Source organism: Archocentrus centrarchus, unplaced genomic scaffold, assembly GCF_007364275.1.
Source record: "Archocentrus centrarchus isolate MPI-CPG fArcCen1 unplaced genomic scaffold, fArcCen1 scaffold_45_ctg1, whole genome shotgun sequence".
NCBI lineage: Eukaryota > Metazoa > Chordata > Actinopteri > Cichliformes > Cichlidae > Archocentrus > Archocentrus centrarchus.
Genome location: NW_022060271.1, coordinates 1,586,933 through 1,611,209, shown reverse-complemented (window position 1 = coordinate 1,611,209; position 24,277 = coordinate 1,586,933). Strand labels below are relative to the sequence as shown.

Below are 24,277 nucleotides of genomic sequence, written 5' to 3'. Positions count from 1 at the left end.
TCAGGTTGAAGATATGCAGTACCACCTGACAGAGCTGGTCTGCACAATCCCTGAGCAGTCTGGGGCTGATTCCATCTGGACCCAGATGGCGCCACTGTGTACGGCCTGCCGTCAGCTGTTCTGTGTATTGTTTGCTGTCGCTCTGTTCCTGGTAGTCATCTGCCCAGATGTCTCCGCTTTGATCACCTACGATCGGCAGACACTTCTAAACCTCCAGTTTGTTTTGGTACCAGCATATACTGTAAAGAAAAACTCAACGATTTTTCCTCCACACCTATCGGATGTACCTGAGAATTTGCGCCGGCTGCCCAGTGCTCCGGTCCCCAACAAATGCCAGAGGAGACGCGGAAAGCGGGGAGGTATCGCGGTGCGGGTCAAAACTTACCTGAGACTCCTAGGTTTGTCTGTTCATTACCCCCTGGATGGTGGTCTTTGCCGCCTCAAGGCTGTTGGGCTGCCTGTGGATTTCGGGCGTCGCTGGATCAGGCCGATTGTCCCACCTGTCATCCTGGAGACTCGGCGTCCCTCGTCCTGGCGCAGGATGCGGGATCGTGGAGGCGGCGTAAACCATGCTAACCTTCGCCTGTTGAAGCGGGCCCCGGCCTCAGCTAACAAGGATCTGGACATCCGAATGGCCCTACTAAATGCTAGATCGTTAGCCAACAAAACTTTCCTTCTCAATGACTTTTTCATCGCACAGCAGTTGGATTTTATGTTTGTGACTGAGACGTGGCTTCATGCTGGTGAGTCTGCACCTTTTTCCGAACTTTTACCTCCCGGCTGTTCTTTCTTCAGCTCCCCGCGGATCTCTGGAAAAGGTGGAGGACTTGCTTCAATATTTAAATGCAGTTTTCGCTGTCGTCAGGTCTCGGCAGACCTGTACGCCAGCTTTGAACTGCAGCTGTTGGAGATAAACTCTTCCCCCTCGGTGCTCTGCGCGGTGATTTACCGACCACCGAAGTGCACGAAGGACTTCATCGGTGACTTTGCTGACTTGCTGACGGGTCTCATACTAAAATATGACCGTATTTTAATTGTTGGCGACTTTAATATTCATGTGTGTTGTGAGAGTGGTCCACTGGTTAAAGAATTTGCCTCGCTTATTGACTCTTTTAACTTAACACAACTCGTGTGTGGTCCCACTCATGAAAAAGGTCACACACTGGATCTGGTGCTGTCTTATGGACTTAGAGTCTGCATCACAGGGATACGTGACTGTGGTATATCGGACCATTTTCCTGTTTTATTTACAGCAGCGCTCCCCAGCTCTGGGATAAATAGAGTATCCTCTACACGTCGTGTGCGCTTGGTTAACTCTTCATGCGCTGCTGATTTTGCAGCTGCTTTTAAAAACTCTGACTTAAGCAATTTGGATTTTTGCTTGAGCCTGAATACCGAGGACTTCACTAACTCTTTTATATCTGCTTGCACTGCTGTACTGGACTGTATTGCCCCTTTTACAACCAAACGCACCAAACCTTCCTCCCAGCCCTGGCTGGATGAGACAACCCGCGCTCTCAGACGTGAGTGCAGACGTGCTGAGAGAAGGTGGAAAAAGGATAAGCTCCATGTCTCCTTAGAGATCCTGCGTAACTGTATATTGAAATACCAGAAAGCAGTAAAATATGCAAAGTCTGCTTATTTCTCTAACATTGTTTCAAGTAACAGTCACAGGCCTCATTTTCTTTTTAGTGTTTTTAATTCACTCGCTGATCCTCGCTGTAATGTAAACCAAGCGAAGGTCTGTCCTGCACTGTGCGAAAACTTTAAGAAATTTTTTGTGGAAAAAATTTCTGCCCTCAGGCCTTCATCACCTCAGGCTGAAACAGACTCATCTGCACCTCCTCCCAGCAGAGCTGTCTTTGAGCAGTTTGAGCCTGTCACACTCTCCACACTAAAGGAGGTGATTCACAATATGAGACCTGTAAACTCTCCCACAGACTGTGTTCTGTCTCGCCTTTTTAAAGAGGCTTTTGATTCAGTGGGACCAACTATCCTCGCTCTGATTAACAGTGCGCTTGCATCTGGTTGTGTTCCAGCTGCCTTTAAACATGCAGTTGTACCGCTTCTAATCAAGAAGAAGAACCTTGACCCTGATGTTCTTTCAAATTACAGACCAATTTCTAAATTACCATTTTTATCCAAGGTTCTTGAAAAAGTTGTTTTTAAGCAACTTCAAGCATTTTTAAGTGAACATGGAATGTGGGAAAAGTTTCAGTCAGGTTTTAGAATGCGTCACAGCACAGAGACGGCTCTTTTAAGAGTTTTTAACGATCTGCTTTTAACTGTGGACTCTGGTAGTCCTGCAGTTTTAGTACTTCTAGATCTGTCAGCTGCCTTTGACACTGTGGACCACGAGATCCTTCTATCCCGCCTAGAACATGAAATTGGCATTAAAGGCACGGTTCTGACTTGGTTCAGCTCTTATCTTACTGATAGCAGTTTCTCTGTCCATCTAGGAAACTGTTTTTCTACCACAGCAAAGCTTTCTTGTGGAGTGCCTCAGGGGTCCATTCTGGGCCCAATTCTTTTCTCATTGTATATGTTGCCTCTAGGGTCGATTTTTAGGAAACATAATATTTGTTTCCACTGTTTTGCTGACGACATCCAGGTATATATGCCCATCAAACTGAACAGCAGAGATCCATGGGAACCCCTGCTGAACTGTCTAAGTGACATCAAGTCCTGGATGAGAAACAATTTCCTAAATCTTAATGAAAGCAAAACCGAGGTCATATGCTTTGGTAAATTTGACCCCTCAAGCTACTCCTCTGGCACTCCGAGTCATTTGGCTCCTCACTGTCGTGATGCTGTGAAAAATCTGGGTGTCATTTTAGATAGTAGTTTTAAAATGGAGAAGCAAGTAAGTGCTGTTACCAAAATCAGTTTTTACCAACTCAGAGTTATTGCCAAGGTAAAACCTTATCTCCCGCAGCAGGACCTGGAAAAAGTTATTCATGCTTTTATTACTTCCCGCCTGGACTACTGTAATTCTCTGTACTTTGGCATAGATCAATCATCTGTGCGCCGCCTGCAGGTAGTCCAGAATGCGGCAGCTCGTCTTTTAACCGGTTTAAAAAAGCATGAACACATTACCCCAGTCCTGTCATCCCTTCACTGGCTCCCTGTCCGTTTTAGAATCGATTTTAAGATTTTATTGCTTACTTTTAAAGCCTTAAACGGACTGGCACCTTTGTATCTGTCTGAGCTGCTTCACTGTCACACCCCTGTAAGAGCTCTGAGGTCATCGAACCAGCTGCTCTTACAGAGGCCTAAAACCAGACTAAAACAGAGAGGTGATCGAGCTTTTGCAGCAGCAGCACCAAAGCTATGGAACGATCTACCTCTCCATATCCGCACAGCTCAGACGATACACACATTTAAATCTCTATTAAAAACACATTTCTTTTCCTTGGCATTTGGCTGCAGTGCTACCTCCTTTTAGATGATTGTTTTATGGTATTTTATGGTACTCGTTTTAAACGTTTTAATTTTTAATTTTCTTATGTTATTTATTGTTCTTAATGTTTTTATTTATTTATTTTTATTTTATTATTTTATTTATTTATTTATATATTTTTATTTTTATTTAGTATAGTCCTTGGGGTTACAGATCTTGTACAGCACTTTGGTCAACGTCGTTGTTTTAAATGTGCTTTATAAATAAACTTGACTTGACTTGACTTGACCCGCTGCCTTCCTGATCTTCGTCTTCCTGAGCTGACTTCTCACCTGATCAGATGTGAGGTGGATGTGAGGCTGGGTTGGGGTGGGTGATGGGGCTGGCTCCGCTGTAGGTGAGGGTGAGGAGAGTGCAGGCAATGATAGCACTACACCAGGAGAGAGGGGGGTCAGCATACGGAGGGGGGCAGATGGGAGCTGAGGGGTGGGGGAGGTGGTCAACTACCCAGAGTCAAATCTATTGAAAAACAGGTTTAGGTCGTTAGCCCACCCCCGGTCAGCAGACACTGTGGCTCCTCCATTGTCCTCGAAGTGGCCAGAGATTTTTTTCATGTTTCTCCAGACTTCTCGGACTTTGTTATGTTGGAGCTGTTCCTCCATCTTCCTCCTGAAGCTCTCTTTGCCTCTCCGGATCTTGTATTTCACATCCTTTTGCACTCTCCTCAGTTCCTCCTTGTCTCCAGATCTGAAGGCCCTCTTCTTCTCGTTCAGCAGGGCCTTCAGCTCTGGGGTCACCCACGGTTTATTGTTGGAGAAGCACCGTACCTTCTTGGTTGGCACAGTGTTCTCCACACAGAAGTTCATGTAGTCTGTGATGCAGTGGGTGAGGGCGTCAATGTCCTCACCGTGAGGCCTGCAGAGTTCCTGCCAGTCTGTAGATTCAAAACAGTCTCTCAGTGCCTCACTGCAGTCCTCAGACCACAGTCTTATTATCTTCTTGGTGGGGGGTTTCTTCTTCACAATGGGGGTGTAGGTGGGGTGAAGAATGACCAGGTTGTGGTCTGAGTGGCCAAGCGGGGGTAGAGGTGATGAGCTGTAAGCCTCCTTTGTGTTAGCAAACAGCAGGTCTAGAGTTTTATTGTCCCTTGTGTGGCAGTCAACATATTGGGTGAAGTTAGGGAGAGTGGAAGAAGGTGAGGCATGGTTGAAGTCCCCAGAGATGATAATCAATTATGTGAAGGACGAGGAGGGTGAAAGTGCCCTCTGCATCAAAGGTATCTGTTTGTGACTGAGTTGGTGAGATCTTTGTTTTAGGAAAACCTTTCTGATTTATTAAATTCTATTTGTCAGAGACTCCACCCACACCCCACTCACCTGCCTCTAGGTTTAGACGCTGGTTATTTCCTGCTCTGACAGGTGTGATCCTGCTGATTCTGATCATACTGCTGGGAACGACCTGTAAGTAGGCACATGCATTCGTGTTTATGTACAATGTGGGGACTACTGCTTTGGGGCCACCAGTGAGGTCCTGCCTTTGGCAGCTTCACAACGACAAGCACAAAATAATCATCATGTGTCGACCTGATCCCTAAAGTTCCATTTTACACTGGATCCTTGCAGCACACTGGAGCATGCTAGTATAAATAGATGCAGCATCACATTCACAATCAAAGCTGGATTTTTTTTTTTTTTTTTTTTTTTTCGCATTTTTGGCCACAGCGGCTGTTATGGACAGTAGAGAGAGACAGGAAATGGGGGAAAGATACAGGGGAATACACGCAGGCAAATTGCCAATGGGCCGGGATGCAAATCTGCGCCTCCCGCACCACAATGCGGTATATGTATGTGGTCACCAGCTTCACCACTAAGCCAGCCAGGTGCCCCAAAGCTGGATTTTTTTCCAGACCTAATCTTCCATATTGATGTTTACATTTTTCAGTCTATAGAAAACAGGGAAAATAAATAGACTGCACATAAAGTGGCGTCAATAAAATTAAGTTAAAGCCAACTTACACTTCATCTTGTAGCGTACTTGAAGATCATTCATGGCTTTACATGTTAAAATATAATAGTGGATAAAATGTTAACATTGTTATTAGTATTGGCTATTATTATTATTATTATATTATTATTATTATTATTATTATTATTATTATTATTATTATTATTATTATATTATTATTATTATTGTTATTACTCATCTATTCATTATTCTAAGAAGAAAGAGGCAGGGCGCAGTTGGTGTTGTAATTATTAGTTTGTCATTAGGCATGTTATGTGCTTGTTTTCTACAACATTATTATGTTATTTTTATTCTGCTTTATTTTATTGTATTATATTGAGCTTCTTTATAGTAAGTACAAGTATTCAAAATAAATTAGGATAAAAATAAGATATTTTTAGGGCTGCATAAAACGATTATTTTAGTAATCGAGTATTCTATCGATTATTCCATCGATTAATCGAGTAATCAGATAAGAAATACTTTTTTTATTAACAGTTTATCTGCATATTTTAACTTCAGTTTTTCACCTGTGAACAAACAGCGGTGGATGGAGCAGCTACAAAGTTCTCTTTTCTTCACCTTAACACTTGCTGATCAGGTGCTTGATGAAGGACCTCCAGCTGTTTCACAGATTTAATGGTGGTTACTAAAAGAAAAAGCTGCTGTTTTGGACGCTGGAAAAACGTTTCCTTTTGCACTACTTGAGCTCACCGTCACAGCTTCGCATCTTTGCACTTGCGCAGTTAAAACCGCTGCCTGCTATGAGTGTTTTGAAAAACTAGTGGCTGCGGGAGCCATGGCGCATGTGTGAGTAATGGTGTAATGCTTTGTATTCACAAGCATTCTTGAAAATACGTTTCTACTGCAGGTCTATATTTAGTCACTAATAAGGGATTAAAGTATAAAAAATATTTTGAAGGAGCCCCTCGGTCCTGGGGGGGGCGGGCCTTCCAGTACCGAACCATCGCTAGTGCTAATGGCCCGCACTCGCTAGCAAACCAGTTCTGGTAGCTACAGCTGAAGTAAAGACAAAAATAGCAGCTGAAATTCTCAGTGAGCACAACACACACAGACACACAGAGAGCAGTGGAGGCGTGGAAATGCATGTCAGCGACAGTTGCCACCCGTCCCGTAAAGTATGGAACACGGCATGTTACGGAGCCATATTCCACGGAGTCCCGTAACATACGGGGTTCTGTATTTTACGAGACAGCTGGCAACTCTAGTGATGATCCACTCTGTGTTAAATGAAATCCATCGCAGCGACGGAGAGCTTTTTAGAATGTGTGCTTGTGTATACGTGAGTGATTCACACTCCAGTCCAGTAGGTGGCGGTAATGCAGTTCTATGTTGGTTTGCCAGCCCCCAATAAACCCCCAAAAAAACGTCAGCACTAATGCTGCTAATGCTAGTGAGGAGCGCCGCTTACACCGAGACAGCTGAGCGCTGCAGAGTTTAAACGAAGCATCGACACAGTAAATTTGTGTCGATAAATTTTTAGAATCGATTTAATCGAGTTAATCGATGAATCGTTGCAGCCCTAGATATTTTAATATCTTATATTCTTAATATAATTTCAGCTACATTAAGTATAAGCTACTACACACTTTGTTATAATTTTCTGCTGTCACTTTTTTCAGACATGAAAATGTCAAATCACCTGCAGTCTTTGGAGCAGTGATTATCCAACCAGAGTGACATCCAGTCACTACAAACCTCAGTGCAGCAGGCTCAAGGTAATATACCTGTGGGAGAGAAAATCAACTCCTCCGTGAATCGCCACCTTATCGTGGTGGAGGGGTTTGTGTGTCCCAGTGATCCCAGGAGCTATGTTGTCTGGGGGCTTGTCCCCCTGGCAGGGTCTCCCATGGCAAACTGGTCCTGGGTGAGGGTCCAGACAAAGAGCGGTTCAGAAGACCCTTATGAGTGAAAAAACAAGGGAACAGTTTACCCTGCCCGGGATAGGGTTACCGGGGCCCCACCCTGGAGCCAGGCCTGGGGAGGGAGCTCGAGGGAGAGCGTCTGGTGGCCAGGCATTAGCCCGTGGTGCTTGGCCGGGCGCAGCCCGAAGAGGTTACATGGGCCCGCCCTCCTGCAGGCCCACCACCCGCAGGAGGTGTCGTAGGGGTCGGGTGCAATGTGTGTCGGGCGGTGGCCGAGGGCGGAGGCCCTGGCGGACCGATCCCCGGCTATCGAAACTGGCTGTTGGGACATGGAATGTCACCTCTCTGGTGGGGAAGGAGCCTGAGCTAGTGCGTGAGGTTGAGAGATACCAGCTAGATATAGTTGGGCTCACCTCAACGCATGGCCTGGGCTCTGGAACCAGTCTCCTGGAGAAGGGCTGGACTCTGTTCCAGTCTGGAGTTGCCCTCGGTGAGAGGCGGCGAGCTGGGGTGGGTATTCTTGTATCCCCCCGGCTTGCTGCCTGTACGTCGGAGTTTTCACCGGTGGACGAGAGGGTAGTTTCCCTGCGCCTTCGGGCTGGGGAACGGGTCCTGACTGTTGTTTGCGCTTATGCGCCGAATGACAGTTCAGGGTACCCACCCTTTTTGGAGTTGCTGGGTGGGGTGCTGGAGAGTGCTCCATCTGGTGACTCCATAGTCTTGCTGGGAGACTTCAACGCTCACGTGGGCAATGACAGTGAGACCTGGAGGGGCGTGATTGGGAGGAACGGCCTGCCCGATCTGAACCCGAATGGTGTTTTGTTATTGGACTTCTGTGCAAACCACAGTTTGTCCATAACAAACACCGTGTTCGAACACAAGGATGTCCATAAGTGCACATGGAACCAGGACACCCTAGGTCGCAGGTCGATGATCGATTTTGTAATCGTATCATCAGATCTGCGGCCGTATGTTCTGGACACTCGGGTGAAGAGAGGAGCTGAGCTGTCAACTGATCACCACCTGGTGGTGAGTTGGATCAGGTGGCGGGGGAAGATGCTGGACAGACCTGGCACACCTAAACGTATTGTGAGGGTGCGCTGGGAACGCCTGGCAGAAGCCCCAGTCCGGGAGATCTTCAACTCCCACCTCCGGCAGAACTTCGACAGCATTCCGAGGGAGGCTGAGGACATTGAGTCCGAATGGACCATGTTCCGCACCTCCATTGTTGAGGCGGCTGCTCAGAGCTGTGGCTGCAAGGTGGTTGGTGCCTGTCGTGGTGGTAACCCCCGAACCAGATGGTGGTCACCGGAGGTGAAGGGAGCCATCAAGCTGAAGAAAGAGTCCTATCGGGCTTGGTTAGCCTGTGGGACTCCGGAGGCAGCTGACAGGTATCGACAGGCCAAGCGGAATGCAGCTCGGGCAGTGGCCGAAGCAAAAACTCGGGTGTGGGAGGAGTTCGGTGAGGCTATGGAAAAAGACTTTCGGACGGCATCGAAGCGATTCTGGCAAACCGTCAGGCGACTCAGGAGGGGAAAGCAGTGCTTCACTCACACTGTTTATAGTGCGGGGGGGGTGCTGCTGACTTCAACTGAGGCTATAGTCGGACGGTGGAAGGAATACTTCGAGGACCTTCTGAATCCCACTGACACGCCTTCTGTAGTGGAAGCAGAGTCTGGGGATGAGGGGGATGACTTGACCATCACTGGGGGTGAGGTCACTGAGGTAGTTAAACAACTCCTTGGTGGCAGAGCCCCTGGGGTGGACGAGATTCGCCCTGAGTTCCTGAAGGCTCTGGATGTTGTAGGGCTGTCTTGGTTGATACGCCTCTGCAACATCGCGTGGAGATCTGGGGCAGTGCCATTGGATTGGCAGACCGGGGTGGTGGTCCCCATCTTTAAGAAGGGAGACCGGAGGGTGTGCTCCAACTTTCGGGGGATCACACTCCTCAGCCTCCCCGGTAAGGTCTATGCCAGGGTGCTGGAAAGGAGGGTGCGTCCGTTAGTCGAACCTCGGATTCAGGAGGAACAATGCGGTTTTCGTCCTGGTCGTGGAACGCTGGACCAGCTCTTTACCCTCTCAAGGATATTCGAGTGTGCGTGGGAGTTTGCCCAACCAGTCTACATGTGCTTTGTGGACTTGGAGAAGGCATTCGACCGTGTTCCTCGGGGTGTTCTTTGGGAGGTTCTGCGGGAGTATGGGGTGTCTGGCCCATTGTTGCGGGCCATTCAGTCCTTGTACAACCACAGTGAGAGCTTGGTCCGTATAGCCGGTAATAAGTCGGATTTGTTTCCTGTGGGTGTTGGACTCCGTCAGGGCTGCCCTTTGTCACCGATTCTGTTCATAATTTTTATGGACAGAATTTCTAGGCGTAGCCAGGTGGCGGAAGGCTTCTTCCTTGGTGGCCTCAGAGTCTCATCTCTGCTTTTTGCAGATGATGCGGTTCTGTTGGCTTCATCACGGGGGGGCCTCCAGCTCGCAGTGGAACGGTTCGCAGCCGAGTGTGAAGCGGCTGGCATGAGAATCAGCACCTCTAAGTCTGAGGCCATGGTCCTCAGCCGGAAAAGGGTGGAGTGCCATCTCCGGCTCAGGAACGAGTTCTTGCCTCAAGTGGAGGAGTTTAAGTATCTCGGGGTCTTGTTCACGAGTGATGGGAGAAGGGAACGGGAGATCGACAGGCGGATCGGGGCTGCTTCTGCAGTGATGCGGACGCTGCACCGGTCCGTCGTGGTGAAGAGGGAGCTTAGCGTAAAAGCGAAGCTCTCGATTTACCGGTCGATCTACGTTCCTACCCTCACCTATGGTCACGAGCTTTGGGTAGTGACCGAAAGAATAAGATCGCGAATACAAGCGGCAGAAATGAGTTTCCTTCGAAGGGTGGCTGGCCTCTCCCTTAGAGATAGGGTGAGGAGTGCGGCCATCCGGGAGGGGCTCGGAGTAGAGCCGCTGCTCCTCCACATCGAAAGGAGCCAGTTGAGGTGGCTCGGGCATCTGATTAGGATGCCTCCTGGCCGCCTCCTGGGTGAGGTGTTCCGGGCATGTCCCACCGGGAGGAGGCCCCGTGGTAGACCCAGGACACGCTGGAGAGATTGTGTATCTCGGCTGGCCTGGGAACGCCTTGGGGTCCCTCCGGATGAGCTGGAGGAGGTGGCTGGGGAGAGGGAAGCTTGGGCTTCTCTGCTTAGGCTTCTGCCCCCGCGACCCGGCCCCGGATAAGCGGAAGAAAATGGATGGATGGATGGATGGAGAGAAAATCAAAAGCCTTGAGAGCTGTGCTTCTCCTGAGGCTGATCACAGTGCTAACAAGGATTAAATGTCTTACACTGGGTCACGATTGCACTAGAAGGGTAGTGCTGCTTATTACTATATGCTAGTTCATACTGTCATAATAAAAATGTAACTTTTTCAAACTGAATCTGCAATTAATATTTACATTTTCCAATGTTTAAAAGCTACTTTTTATTGTTTAAAAACTAGAAATAAATGCTCAGCTGTTCAAAAATGATCAATCATAAGAAAAAGTCTGTAGTCTTGCTTTAGCCATGTATGCAATAGGTAGCTTAAAGTGTGGTCACAGTGGTTGTTTATTTAACCTATAAATTACATGAATGGTAATTAGGGTTAGCAACATTTCAGTTAGAGCAAAATTTAGCAAAGGCTAATTTTATACATCTTTTATCATAAATTTAAATTACTATTTGTGATGCTACTGGATGCTAATTCTAATGAAGAAAATAACATCCTACTACAAGATATTTAACTCAGACAACAAAGGTTACTGATTTGTCATTTGCATAAATAAAGTAAAAAGTCCCAGAGTTAAGTCTTGATGCATGCTCAATCATCCAGGTAAACAAATCAAAGAAAGTTGATGTTTTTTTTACTTGAATTAATGACGAAATACAGATGAATCGAATCAACTTTCTGGGATCACAACATTAACAGTAAATGGACTCATTATTATAAAGGGCTTTTCTACTCTAGCTGACGACTCAAAGTGCTCATACAACACGTTTGCATTCACCCATTCATACAAACCCTTCCATGTGAAACTAAGCTAAGTGCTTTCTGTTTACCATTCACACACATTCATGCTCATACAGCAACTTGGGGTTCAGTGTCTTGCCCAGGCATATTTTGGCACATAGCCTGGAGCAGCCAGGAATCAAACTTCTGATTAGTAGGTGACCTGCTCTACCTCCTGAGCCACAGCCAAACCTAAGCTTTCCTAACTAACTATCTGTGTTTATCTGTAGATATTTATATGGGTCAAACAGATTCCGATCAGAGCTCACACACACACACACACACACACAGATTCTCTTTTATGGTAAATATGAGGACTACTGTTTCCTGGGCAGTTGTGAGGCCCGAAATTTGGTGACTTCACAGGCAACATTACAAAGGGCAGGATTTGATCAGACTTAAAGTTGTGAACTGTCTGTTTATTAAAAGTTTTAATTTCTGTTTTTTCAGACACGTCAAATCAGCTGTTATCTGTGGAGCAGAGAGTTTCCAACCTGAGTGACTTCATCAAATCACTAGATACCTCACTGCAGCACGCCCAAGGTAACACACTTATTAGTTAACATCAAAAAATGAACATGACCAGGACATGTTTTGGTAGATAACTGCAAACTAAAAAAAGCTTGTTCAAATTTTTACTCAAACAGAGCAGTTGTTTAAAGATTAAGATTAAGATTAAGATTAAGATTAAGATAGTGTTTATTTGTCACATGCACAGTTATACACAGTACAATGCACAGTGAAATGTATTTTGTACCTGCAACTATATATACACACACATATAAAAAACAATAAAAAAAAAAAAAAAAAAAAAAAAGTAATTCACACTATACACTATACTCTATATACTATACACTTTACACACTTTTATAAATTATAATATTTACATTGTGCAATAATGGTCCAGTTAGGGCTCAGAGTTGAGCAGACGGATGGCTTGTGGGTAAAAACTCTTCTTCAACCTTTCAGTCTTAGCCCTCAGGCAGCGGTAACGCCGGCCTGATGGGAGCAGGGAGAAGAGAGAGTGTCCGGGGTGGCTGGGCTGTTTTAGGATCTTCATGGCCCTCAGCCTGCAGTGCTTGGTGTAAATGTCCTGCAAGTTGGGGAGGGTGGTTCTGATGGTCCGTTCAGCTGAACGAACCACCCTTTTTAGGGCCATGAAGTCCTGCTTGGTGCAGTTTCCCATCCAGGTGGTGATGCTCCCACGCATGATGCTCTCGATGGTGCAGGTGTAAAAGTTCCTGAGCACCTTGAGTGGGAGCTTGAAGTCTCTCAGCCGCCTGAGGAGGTAGAGACGCTGTCTGGCCTTCTTCACAGTGATGTTTATGTGATGAGTCCAGGACAGGTCCTGTGAGATGGTCACTCCCAGGTATTTGAAAGTGTCCACTCTTTCCACCTCAGCACCACTGATGACAAGTGGATGGTAGTCCCTCTGCTGCTTCCTGCTGAAGTCCACGATCAGTTCCTTCGTTTTGCTGACGTTGAGCAGGAGGTGGTTCTCCTGGCACCAGTTCTCCAGGCGGGAGGCCTCTCTCCTGTAGGCTGTCTCCTCATTGTGAGAGATTAGTCCCACAACAGCAGTGTCGTCAGCAAACTTGATGATGACGTTGGACTCTGACGTGGCCTCGCAGTCATGGGTGTACAGTGAGTACAGCAGAGGGCTGAGCACACAGCCTTGGGGGGATCCAGTGTTGAGGGTGAGGGAGGATGAGGTGAGGTGACCCACTCGTACCACCTGTGGTCTGCTGGTCAGGAAGCTGTGAACCCACCTGCACAGGGATGGGCCCAGGCCCAGGTCCAGCAGCTTAGAGACCAGCCTGGAGGGAACTATGGTGTTGAATGCTGAGCTGTAATCTACAAACAGCACTCTCACATAGTTCCCCTTACCAGTGTCTTTGTGTGAAAGGGTCTTGTGGAGGAGGAAGGATATGGCGTCATCTGTGGATCTGTCTGGCCGGTATGCAAACTGTAGTGGGTCGAGGGTGGTGGGCAGTGAGGAGGTGATGAATGTCTTGATGAGTCTCTCAAAACACTTCATCACCACAGAGGTGAGTGCTATGGGCCTGAAGTCATTGGGGCTGCTGGGGTGTGGTTTCTTTGGGACAGGGACTATGATGGACTTTTTAAAGCAGGTGGGAATCACACACAGTTTCAGTGAGAGGTTGAATATCAGTGTAAACACAGGTGCCAGCTGGTCAGCGCAGGTCTTAAGGACACGTCCACTAATACCGTCTGGTCCAGCCGCTTTCCTGGTGTTTACACATCTAAACGCCCTCCTCACGTCGCGCTCCGTCACAGTGAGTGTCTCCGCCCCTCCGGCCGGGAGCGCAGCGGGCTGTTGGCTTCCCGACTCAAAGCGCGCAAAGAAGATGTTGAGTTCATCAAAGTTAAGAGTAGAGGCACAGGTTTATAATGTTTCTGTTCTGGTAAAGATTTAATCAAAGATTATACTTTTTTGGAGGGGTTCTATGTGTTTGCTTGCCTTAAATTTTTCAAAAATTAATTTTAACATCATGAAGGTTAATTTAAAGATTATTTTAAAATTGCTCTTGGTAGAGTAATATACATGACTTGTAGAATAGAACAGCCGGATGCTTTGCTGGATTTATAGGTATTATAAGTGTTTATCTATCAACAAATTATTGTATGACTGTTCTTAATACTGCTAAAATACTAAGATGCTAAATCTTTTGGTTTCCAGAAACAGCCAAAGAAGTGAAGCAGCTGCAGTTTGCTGTTGAGAGCAACAAGAACCAGCTGACCTCAGGTCTGTCTGCCTCCCTGTAGTTTCCAATGCTGGTGATAATTCATACCTCATCATACCAACTGGTGTTTGCGTGTTCAGTGTCGGAGGCGCTGAAGTAGCTGGAGGTCATCGACTCTCTCAGCAGGAATGTCGCCACCATCAAACGTATCATCAACAACAGTATGTTCATTCACATTTTACCATACAGGGAAGATACACATCTACAGGTCTACATTCACACCTCTGTATTCATCAGGTTCATCTACAGAAGGCTGCCGTCCTCCAGAGTGGACTGCTTTTGAATCCAGCTGTTACTACTTCAGCCGTGGGTCTCTCTCCTGGAACGACTCCAGAGACTGGTGTGAAACTCGGCAAGCTCACCTGGTCATTCTGCGTGCCGACAAGGAGTGGGTAAGACAGGTCTTACCTTATCTTAGGCTGAGGTTCCTGGGTTGAAAGTCACTGGACTTCTTTTTAGGTTGACACCGAATGTGTCCACTGTGACACAACATACTGCAAAAGTGCCGCCGTTCGCGGACTTCCAGCGACAAATACCGTATTACCCGTATATGGCTGTGACGTACAATTTCTGGGCTTTGTAACGTCTGGGTTGTTCTTGAAGATGTTTCACCTCTCCTCAAGAGTCAAACATCTTCAACAGCCTAAAGAGAAGTCCAGTTGATCCACTCTGAGATGAAAGGCTGTGTAGTGGGAATTTAACAGAAGCTGTCAATGACATGAGATTTCATTTGTTTTGTAATGTTTTTGTAAGATGATCTAAAATTCAGAGGGTCAAAATTTAGATAATGTTTCAAAATAAGAGCTTCAAAAATCGTTTCCAGATGGCTCATTTCAGAATGGCTTTGCCAGCCCCAGCTATAAATTAGTCTTTGGCCAATGGCACAAACACAGTAACAGGTAACTTGAACCCGGTAGAGCTGCACAGTCTTGGTCACATTATAAGTTCTGACAAAATGCATTATGAAGCAAAAGAGATTAAATTGCTTGTTTGTCAGAGAACGTCAAAAAAGAGCAGCTGCACAATTGACAGCTACATTTTAAACCTTTAACGCCAGGCCATTGCCACTGAAGTGCTGGTTACTTGCCCTTCCCAGCGACGAACAGCTGGTTAAGATGTAGTGTATCAGTGCGGAGTTGGCCTTTTTCCCACAATTCCGTGACCGTTTGTCCTATCGGAAAAACGGTTCCTGGAAGCTCAGAAATTGTACTTCACAGCCATGTAGGGGTGACATGCTGTGGAAGAGAGCCAGAGATTAAAATCAATTACTGATTAAATGCAGAGTGGAGTATAAACAGAGTAAAAAGAGGTGAATGAAAAGAAACAGTGCATCATGGGAACCCCCCAGCAGCCTAGGCTTATAGCAGCATAACTAAGGGAGAGTTCAGGGTCACCTGATCCAGCCCTAACTATAAGCTTGATCATAAAGGAAAGTTTTAAGCCTAATCTTAAAAATAGAGAGGGTGTCTGTCTCCTGAATCCAAGCTGGGAGCTGGTTCCACAGAAGAGGGGCCTGAAAGCTGAAGGCTCTGCCTCCCATTCTACTCTTAAATATCCTAGGAACCACAAGTAAGCCAGCAGTCTGAGAGTGAAGTACTCTGTTGGGGTGATGCGGTACTATGAGGTCTTTGAGATAAGATGGGGACTGATTATTCAAGACCTTGTATGTGAGGAGAAGGATTTTAAATTCTATTCTAGATTTAACAGGGAGCCAATGAAGAGAAGCCAATATGGGAGAAATCTGCTATCTCTTTCTAGTCCCTGTCAGTACTCTAGCTGCAGCATTTTGGATCAGCTGAAGGCTTTTCAGGGAGCTTTTAGGACAGCCTGATAATAATGAATTACAATAGTCCAGCCTCCATCCATCCATTCTCTCCCGCTTATCTGGGGCCGTGTCGCGGGGTCAGGAGCCTAAGCAAACTGGCTCCTTTCAAAGTGGAGGAGCAGCGGCTTTACTCTGAGACCCTCCCGGATGACTGCACTCCTCACCCTATCTCTAAGGGAGAGGCCAGCTACCCTTCGAAGGAAACTCATTTCTGCCGCTTGTATTCGCAATCTTATTTTTTCGGTCACTACCCAAAGCTCGTGACCATAGGTGAGGGTAGGAACGTAGATCGACCGGTAAATCGAGAGCTTTGCTTTTACACCAAGCTCCCTCTTCACCACGACAGACTGGTGCAGCGTCCGCATCACTGAAGAAGCAGCCCCGATTCGTCTGTCGATCTCCCGCTCCCTTCTCCCATCACTCGTGAACAAGACCCCGAGATACTTGAACTCCTCCACTTGGGGCAAGAACTTGTTCCTGAGCCGGAGAGGGCACTCCACCTTTTTCCGGCTGAGGACCATGGCCTCAGACTTAGAGGTGCTGATTCTCATGCCGGCCGCTTCACACTCGGCTGCGAACCGTTCCACTGCGAGCTGGAGGCCACCCCCTGATGAAGCCAACAGGACCGCATCATCTGCAAAAAGCAGAGATGAGACTCTGAGGCCACCAAAGAAGAAGCCTTCCGCCACCTGGCTACGCCTAGAAATTCTGTCCATAAAAATTATGAACAGAATCGGTGACAAAGGGCAGCCTTGAAGGAGTCCAACACCCACAGGAAACAAATCCGACTTATTATCGGCTATACGGACCAAGCTCTCACTGCGGTTGTACAAAGACTGAATGGCCCGCAACAATGGGCCAGACACCCCATACTCCCGCAGGACCTCCCAAAGGACACCCCGAGGGACACGGTCGAATGCCTTCTCCAAGTCCACAAAGCACATGTAGACTGGTTGGGCAAACTCCCACGCACACTTGAATATCCTTGAGAGGATAAAGAGCTGGTCCAGTGTTCCGCGACCAGGACGAAAACTGCATTGTTCCTCCTGGATCCGAGGTTCAACTAACGGACGAACCCTCCTTTCCAGCACCCTGGCATAGACCTTACCGGGGAGGCTGAGGAGTGTGATCCCCCGAAAGTTGAAGCACACCCTCCGGTCTCCCTTCTTAAAGATGGGGACCACCGCCCCGGTCTGCCAATCCACTGGCACTGCCCCAGATCTCCACGCGATGTTGCAGAGGCGTGTCAACCAAGACAGCCCTAAAACATCCAGAGCCTTCAGGAACTCAGGGCGAATCTCGTCCACCCCAGGGGCCCTGCCACCAAGGAGTTGTTTAACTGCCTCAGTCTCTGGAGCTTAAAAAAGGCGACTGGACTTCTTTTTGTTTCTTGAAGTCGTTTCACCTCTCATCCGAAAGGCTTCTTCAGTTCTCAACCAAAAGGTGGAGAGACCCAGGTATTTTTAACTGCCTCAGTGACCTCACCCCCAGTGATGGTCAAGTCATCTCCCTCGTCCCCAGACTCTGCTTCCACTACAGAAGGCGTGTCAGTGGGATCCAGGACGTCCTCGAAGTATTCCTTCCACCGTCCGACTATAGCCTCAGTTGAAGTCAGCAGCACCCCACCCGCACTATAAACCGTGTGAGTGGAGCACTGCTGTCCCCTCCTGAGTCACCTGACGGTTTGCCAGAATTGCTTCGATGCCGTCCGAAAGTCTTTTTCCATAGCCTCACCTCACCTGAGTTTTTGCTTCGGCCACTGCCCGAGCTGCATTCCGCTTGGCCTGCAGATACCTGTCAGCTGCCTCTGGAGTCCCACAGGCTAACCAAGCCTGATAGGACTCTTTCTTCAGCTTGATGGCTCCCTTCACCTCCGGTGACCACCATCTGGTTCGGGGGTTACCACCATGACAGGCACCAACCACCTTGCAGCCACAGCTCTGAGCAGCAGCCTCAACAATGGAGGTGCGGAACATGGTCCATTCGGACTCAATGACCTCAACCTCCCTCGGAATGCTGTCGAAGTTCTGCCGGAGGGGGGAGTTGAAGATCTCCCGGACTGGGGCTTCTGCCAGGCGTTCCCAGCACACCCTCACAGTTGGCAACACCGAGGCCCTCTAGCAGGCATACGGTAACGTCAGCATATTCATACACTTTGATTGGATAGTCAGTGTACTAGCCAGAGCTAGCAAACTGCACCTGTAGCCAGCTGCACAAGCAAAAATATAGCTGTGTTTAGGGCTGCAACGATTCATCGATTAGCTCGATTAAATCGATTCTAAAAAATTATCGACACAAATTTACTGTGTCGATGCTTCGTTTAAACTCTGCAGCTCTCAGCTGTCTCGGTGTAAGCGCCGCTCCTCACTAGCATTAGCAGCATTAGTGCTCCGTCGTCTTTTTTGTGGGTTTATTGGTGGCTGGCAAACCAACACACAGATTCTAAAAAGCTCTCCGTCGCTGCGATGGATTTCCTTTAACACAGAGTGGATCATCTAGAGTTCCCACCTGTCTCGTAAAATACAGAACCCTGTATGTTACGGGACTCTGTGGCGGTTCCGTAACATGCGGGGTTCCATACTTTACGGGACGGGTAGCAACTATCGCTGACATGCATTTCCACGCCTCCACTGCTCTCTGTGTGTCTGTGTGTGTTGTGCTCGCTGAGAATTTCAGCTGTTATTTTTGTCTTTACTTCAGCTGTAGCTACCAGAACTGGTTTGCTAGTGAGCGCGGGCCATTAGCACTAGCGATGGTTCGGTACCGGAAGGCCCGCCCCCCAGGACCAAGGGGCTCAGTCAAAATATTTTTTATATTTTAATCCCTTATTAGTGACTAAATATAGACCTGCAGTAGAAACGTATTTGTGAATACAAAGCATTACACCATTACTCACACATGCGCTCCTGCAGCAACTAGTTTATCAAAACACTCATAGTAGGCAGCGGTTTTAACTGCGCAAGTGCAAAGAGGCGAAGCTGTGACGGTGAGCTCAAGTAGTGAAAAAGGAAACGTTTTTCCAGCGTCCAAAACAGCAGCTTTTTCTTTTAGTAACCACCATTAAATCTGTGAAACAGCTGGAGGTCCTTCATCAAGCACCTGATCAGCAAGTGTTAAGGTGAAGAAAAGAGAACTTTGTAGCTGCTCCATCCACCGCTGTTTGTTCACAGGTGAAAAACTGAAGTTAAAATATGCAGATAAACTGTTAATAAAAAAAGTATTTCTCATCCGATTACTCGATTAATCGATGGAATAATCGATAGAATACTCGATTACTAAAATAATCATTTTATGCAGCCCTAGTTGTGTTGATTTTATAGCTGTTTTGTCGACCCACAATGGCTGAAGGAGGAGAAGAAATGGATTTGGTTGCAGATTTATTGTCAAAGCCAAGACGGACTTTTCAAGAAAAGCTGGACATCATTAAGAAAAGTTGGGCAACTCCGAAGCTAGCAAGCCTGTCACAACCGGGAAAAGGATGTGTCCACCACTTTCAGTCCACTAATTACGAGCGGTACCACTGGCTCACAGGCCCCGAGGAACACTGCAAATTGTTTTGCTGGGAGTGCTTGTTGTTTGCCACTGATCGACATGGTGTTTGGAGCCACACTGGGTTTGTAAATTTGACTTGCCTAACCGAGGCAGCAACGAGACACCAAAGCACTGCCGGACACTTACAAGCAAAACATTCGGGGACACCAGAGCGGATCAGCTGAGCGAGCAAGTGCGCAGGGAAGCGGAGCTCCACGACGTAAAGGTGAAGAATAATAGGGAAATCTTAAAGAGACTGTTAGATTGGCTTTTTTTTGGGGCGGGGGGGGGGGGGGGGGGGGGCAAGCAGGAACTTTCATTTCGGGGTCACGATGACTAAAATGTTTCTCTCTTAATAATAATTTTATGAGGTTGTTATCAATGCATTTTTATATGTGTCGCAGCTGTAGCTGCAGTGAAAGCAGACTTGTGCACCTTGGGTTTGTTTCTTCGGTAAATGCTTTTATTCTGGCTACATGAGCTCTCAATCTGCGGTGCAACAGCTCTTTCTACTGCATTTCTGCATAAAAAGATGTTTTTATTGCCATAAAATAGTTATTGAGGGTGGAGTGATTCAGAAGAAAACTAATCTCATACTATTGTGATTGTGAATTTAACAAACAATGTTGACAGGGTTTAATAATATCATATTTATAATGGCTGCACCTACTTTCTATACTTTCTTATGGCCTGAAAAGCAAAAAGAAAACAAGCATTAGTCTTTCATATGTCAATGTTGTTCAGTGAAGTGGATTAGCATTTAAATTGAATCAGTCCAAAGTAAATTCTGCATATAAATTGGCCCACATGACAAACAGTAACATGAAACAGTCACTATCTGATAATTTTCCTAATTTGACAGGACATCAAAATGCCCATAAATATTCTAAAGATATATTTATTCAGTGGCTTTTAGTTATAAATCTTTTGTTTATCAGGCTGAGAAAATGATCCTACAATTTAATATAACACTAATTTACTAATTAGTGTGTGAGTGAGTGTGAGTGAGTGTATGTGTGTGTGTGTGTGAGTGGGTGAGTGAGTGAGTGTGTGTGTGAGTGAGTGTGTGTGAGTGAGTGTGTGTGAGTGTGTGTGAGTGAGTGTGTGTGTGTGTGTGTGTGTGGGTGAGTGAGTGAGTGAGTGTGTGTGGTGAGTGTGTTGTGTGTGTGTGTGTGTGGGTGAGTGAGTGAGTGAGTGTGTGAGTGAGTTGAGTGAGTGTGTGTGTGTGTGTGAGTGGGTGAGTGAGTGTGTGAGTGAGTGTGTGTGAGTGTGTGTGAGTGAGGTGTGGTGTGTGTGGTGTGTGGGTGAGTGAGTGAGTGTGTGTGTGAGTGTGTGTGAGTGTGTGTGTGTGTGTGTGTGGGTGGGTGAGTGAGTGAGTGAGTGAGTTGTGTGTGTGAGTGAGTGTGTGTGAGTGTGTTGAGTGATGTGTGTGAGTGGGTGAGTGAGTGAGTGTTGTGTGAGTGAGTGTGTGTGGTGTGTGGTGCGTGTGTGTGTGTGTGTGTGTGCGTGTGTGGTGAGTGTGTGTGGGTGCGTGCGTGCGTGTGTGTGTGCGTGTGTGTGCGGTGCGTGTGGTGTGTGTGTGCGTGTGTGTGAGCGTGCGTGTGTGCGTGGGTGAGTGCGTGCGAGTGAGTGTGTGTGCGTGTGGGTGAGTGAGGTGGTGTGTGGTGAGTGTGGTGTGATGTGTGAGGGAGTGGTGTTGAGTGTGTGTGTAGTGGGTGCGTGATGTGAGTGTGTGTGTGTGGAGTGAGTGTGATGTGAGTGGTGTGTGTGAGTGTGACGTGAGTGTGTGTGAGTGTGTGTGGAGTAGTTTGAGTGTGGTGAGTGGCATGTGAGTGAGTGAGTGAGTGGGTGTGAGTGAGTGCTTGGTGAGTGGTGTGAGTGAGTGTGTGGGTGTGGTGTGAGGAGTGCTGTGTTGTGTGTGTGGTGGGGAGTGCTTGTGTGTGTGTGTGAGTGATGTGTGGGTGAGTGAGTGTAAGCTGCTTCTTCATTGCAAGTGTTTGTGTTTTTTTTACAAGGTCAGTGTCAGCTCTGTCTCATTTGGTCTCAAACTCATCAGAAATTTAAAACACAAATTAATGTCCTTAAATTAAAATTTGACACCCTTCTATGTGCGCTAGAGTGGAACAAACAGAACACAAGAAAACAAAAACAAAACAGGGATGAATCTCCAAAATATCTAAAAAATAATCATTTTAAAGTTCTTTAGTTTTAAACAGCTCTTGGATAAATAAGTTTGTCTGTACTGGTAAAATAGTAGTTATGAGTCATACTACTGAATATGGCATAACTGAAATTAAAACATTGAAATCAATTGCTTTCTACCTGGGAGTTCTTTGACCTTTGACCCTCTAATATGCTCTGGTTCTTCACTGAGACCCTGTAATTGGTCGCACCTGTTGTTAACTTCATAAAAACTCATTTACTTCAAGCAAGACGACAAGTATGCACTTTGTGTCCTTTTCTCTGTGATATGAACTGATACCAAGCAGCAAGTTCAGCCTTAGAGCCCAACCTAATTCACAGCCGGGAAAATTGCTTCGCTTTTCTCATGTAATACACATGTAATATGGTAGAAAACTTGATGTTGAGACGGCAGAGTCACGCCCTTCTGCCGCTTTCAGTACGCGTTCTTGGTTCGAGACGGCTAGCTTGCGGGGCTGGAGATGAACCTGTTTTTCGGCCGAGCACCGAGTGCTTCCAGGGTGGAAAACCTGCCTAACGGTTAAGGTAAATGGTAAAGGCACGGGCTCCAAAACCCTGTTGGTGGGAAAGAGGCCACAGAGAGATGGTCAGAGGAGCCCAGGTGGGGGCGGGGTGCAGCTCTGAATGCCTCTTTGATGTTGCAGTAAGCCTGCTCCAGTGTGTTCTTACCCCCAGTTGCAATTTTCATATACTGCTGGAAGTGAGGGAGAACAGTTTTCATACTGGCCTGATTGAGTTCACAGAACTTTGAGATCTTCTCTAAAAATGAGTTTTAACTGAAAATGAGCCTCAGTGTTTACTCTGAGTTCACACTTCTGAGTAAGCTGAATGTTTCCTACTAACATGGGTGGATTATCTACAGTCAGCACTTCCTGTTAGTTATATTTTTATGCCCTGTTTTACATCAACTTCCTAGAAGGAGGTTTTGTTGTTCTGAGTGAGCTGAAAGCAGCTTTTACATGTGTTAGAGATGCTGATATGCTCTTTTATGATACACCATTTCATAGTATATGCTGTCACCTTCATTAAAAAGTTTTATAAAGGTTTTGTTGCTCCAAATATTTATTTGGGCAAAATGTTCTCAATTGTGTGTATGTACAGGAGCAGATTATAACCAGAGTTTAGCATCAGTCAGTAAACCTCTGTGATCCTGATGTGGTCAGTAAGAATCAAGTGTCTCTGGAACGTATACAGGAAGGTATAAAGTCAAACATGCAGTGGTTTCTGGTGTGCCAGGCCTAGGAGAATAAAATTACATTTCCCGGCAAGAATATGAGCGATTCGCGGGAAAATGACGTCACTTCCTGTTGCTGCAGGTAGTGGCTTGCATGAAATCATCTGATAGTTCATGTGACAACGTGATGACGGACTTTCCAACATAGGAAGTGCTGTTAGCAGCTAATGAAAACAATGACCGCAAGGATTATAATGTTTTGTTGTTTGCGCTTTATATGCGTTTTTAAAACGATTTCTGTGAACCTGTTGGAGGAAGGATATAGCGCTCTGGGGACATGTTGAATGCATGATATGTAAGTGTAAATTCTCTGGTTTTATATACAAAAAGAATTACTGCTCTCTCTTATTTGGTTGCAGTTCATGCGTCATTTCAAAATGCGCATTCAAATGAGGACACCGACGGGCCCACCGACGGGCCCACCGACGGGCCCACAGACGGGCTCGCCGGTGCAAAGAGGTTAATCAAAGAGGAGGAGTTCTGTATCTATTTTATTGCTTTTAATTTTCAAAGATAAATAGAATAGAATAGAATAGAATGTCTTATTTGTCATTATACAGAATGTACAATGGGAATAGAAGGGATAGGAGATGTTTAAATAATGCCAATCTTTCTGGATGCTTTGCTGGTTTTACAGGTATTATAGGTTTTTATCTATCAACGAATATGAAAATATGAAATAAACCTTTACTATTATTGCACAATGTACTTGCACATTTGCACAACAAAATTGGATTACAGCCCCACCCCCCAGTGCAATTAAAAGAAAAGCATATGTAAACATTACCGAATTTAAAAGAGCAATAAACAATTTTAAAGAGCATAAACATAAATTAACTATAAGATATCCTACATACAGATGTACAACTGCATCATCAGTTATTGCACATGGTGCTTTTGCAGCCTAAGTTATTGCACTTGAACGGAAATCAGATCTGCCTACAGGTGAACTATTTTGTTGCTGTTTAACAGGGATATGGCCCTGTTATAAAAACTGTCTCTCAAGCGGTTTGTTTTTGTTTTTAGTTGTCTGTAGCGTTTGCACGAGGGCAGCAGTTCAAACATCTGGTGTCCTGGATGTGTGCTGTCCTTGATGATAGTGTAGACCCTTTTGAGACGAGTGCTGTAAAGGTCCTCCAGGGAGGGGAGAGAGTGTCCAATGATCTTTTGGGCCGTGTTGATGACCCTCTGTATGGCCTTTTTGTGTGCTGTGGTACAGCTGGAGAACCACACAGAGATGCAGTACGTCAGAACACTCTCCACGGAGCAGCGGTAGAAGATGGTCAGCAGTTTCTTTTCCAGATTCAGCCTCTTAAGAATCCTCAGGAAATAGAGACGCTGCTGGGCCTTCTTCACCACCGCTGAGGTGTTGGAACCCCATTGGAGATCTGCATCCATATACAA

General features: G+C 46.4%; 1 pseudogene; it reads left to right on the top strand.

Annotated features, from left to right (window-relative positions):
* The first annotated feature begins 4,621 nt into the window (after positions 1-4,621).
* The window catches only part of LOC115777214 (asialoglycoprotein receptor 1-like), a 38,958-nt pseudogene continuing 19,302 nt past the window's right edge, over positions 4,622-24,277 (top strand).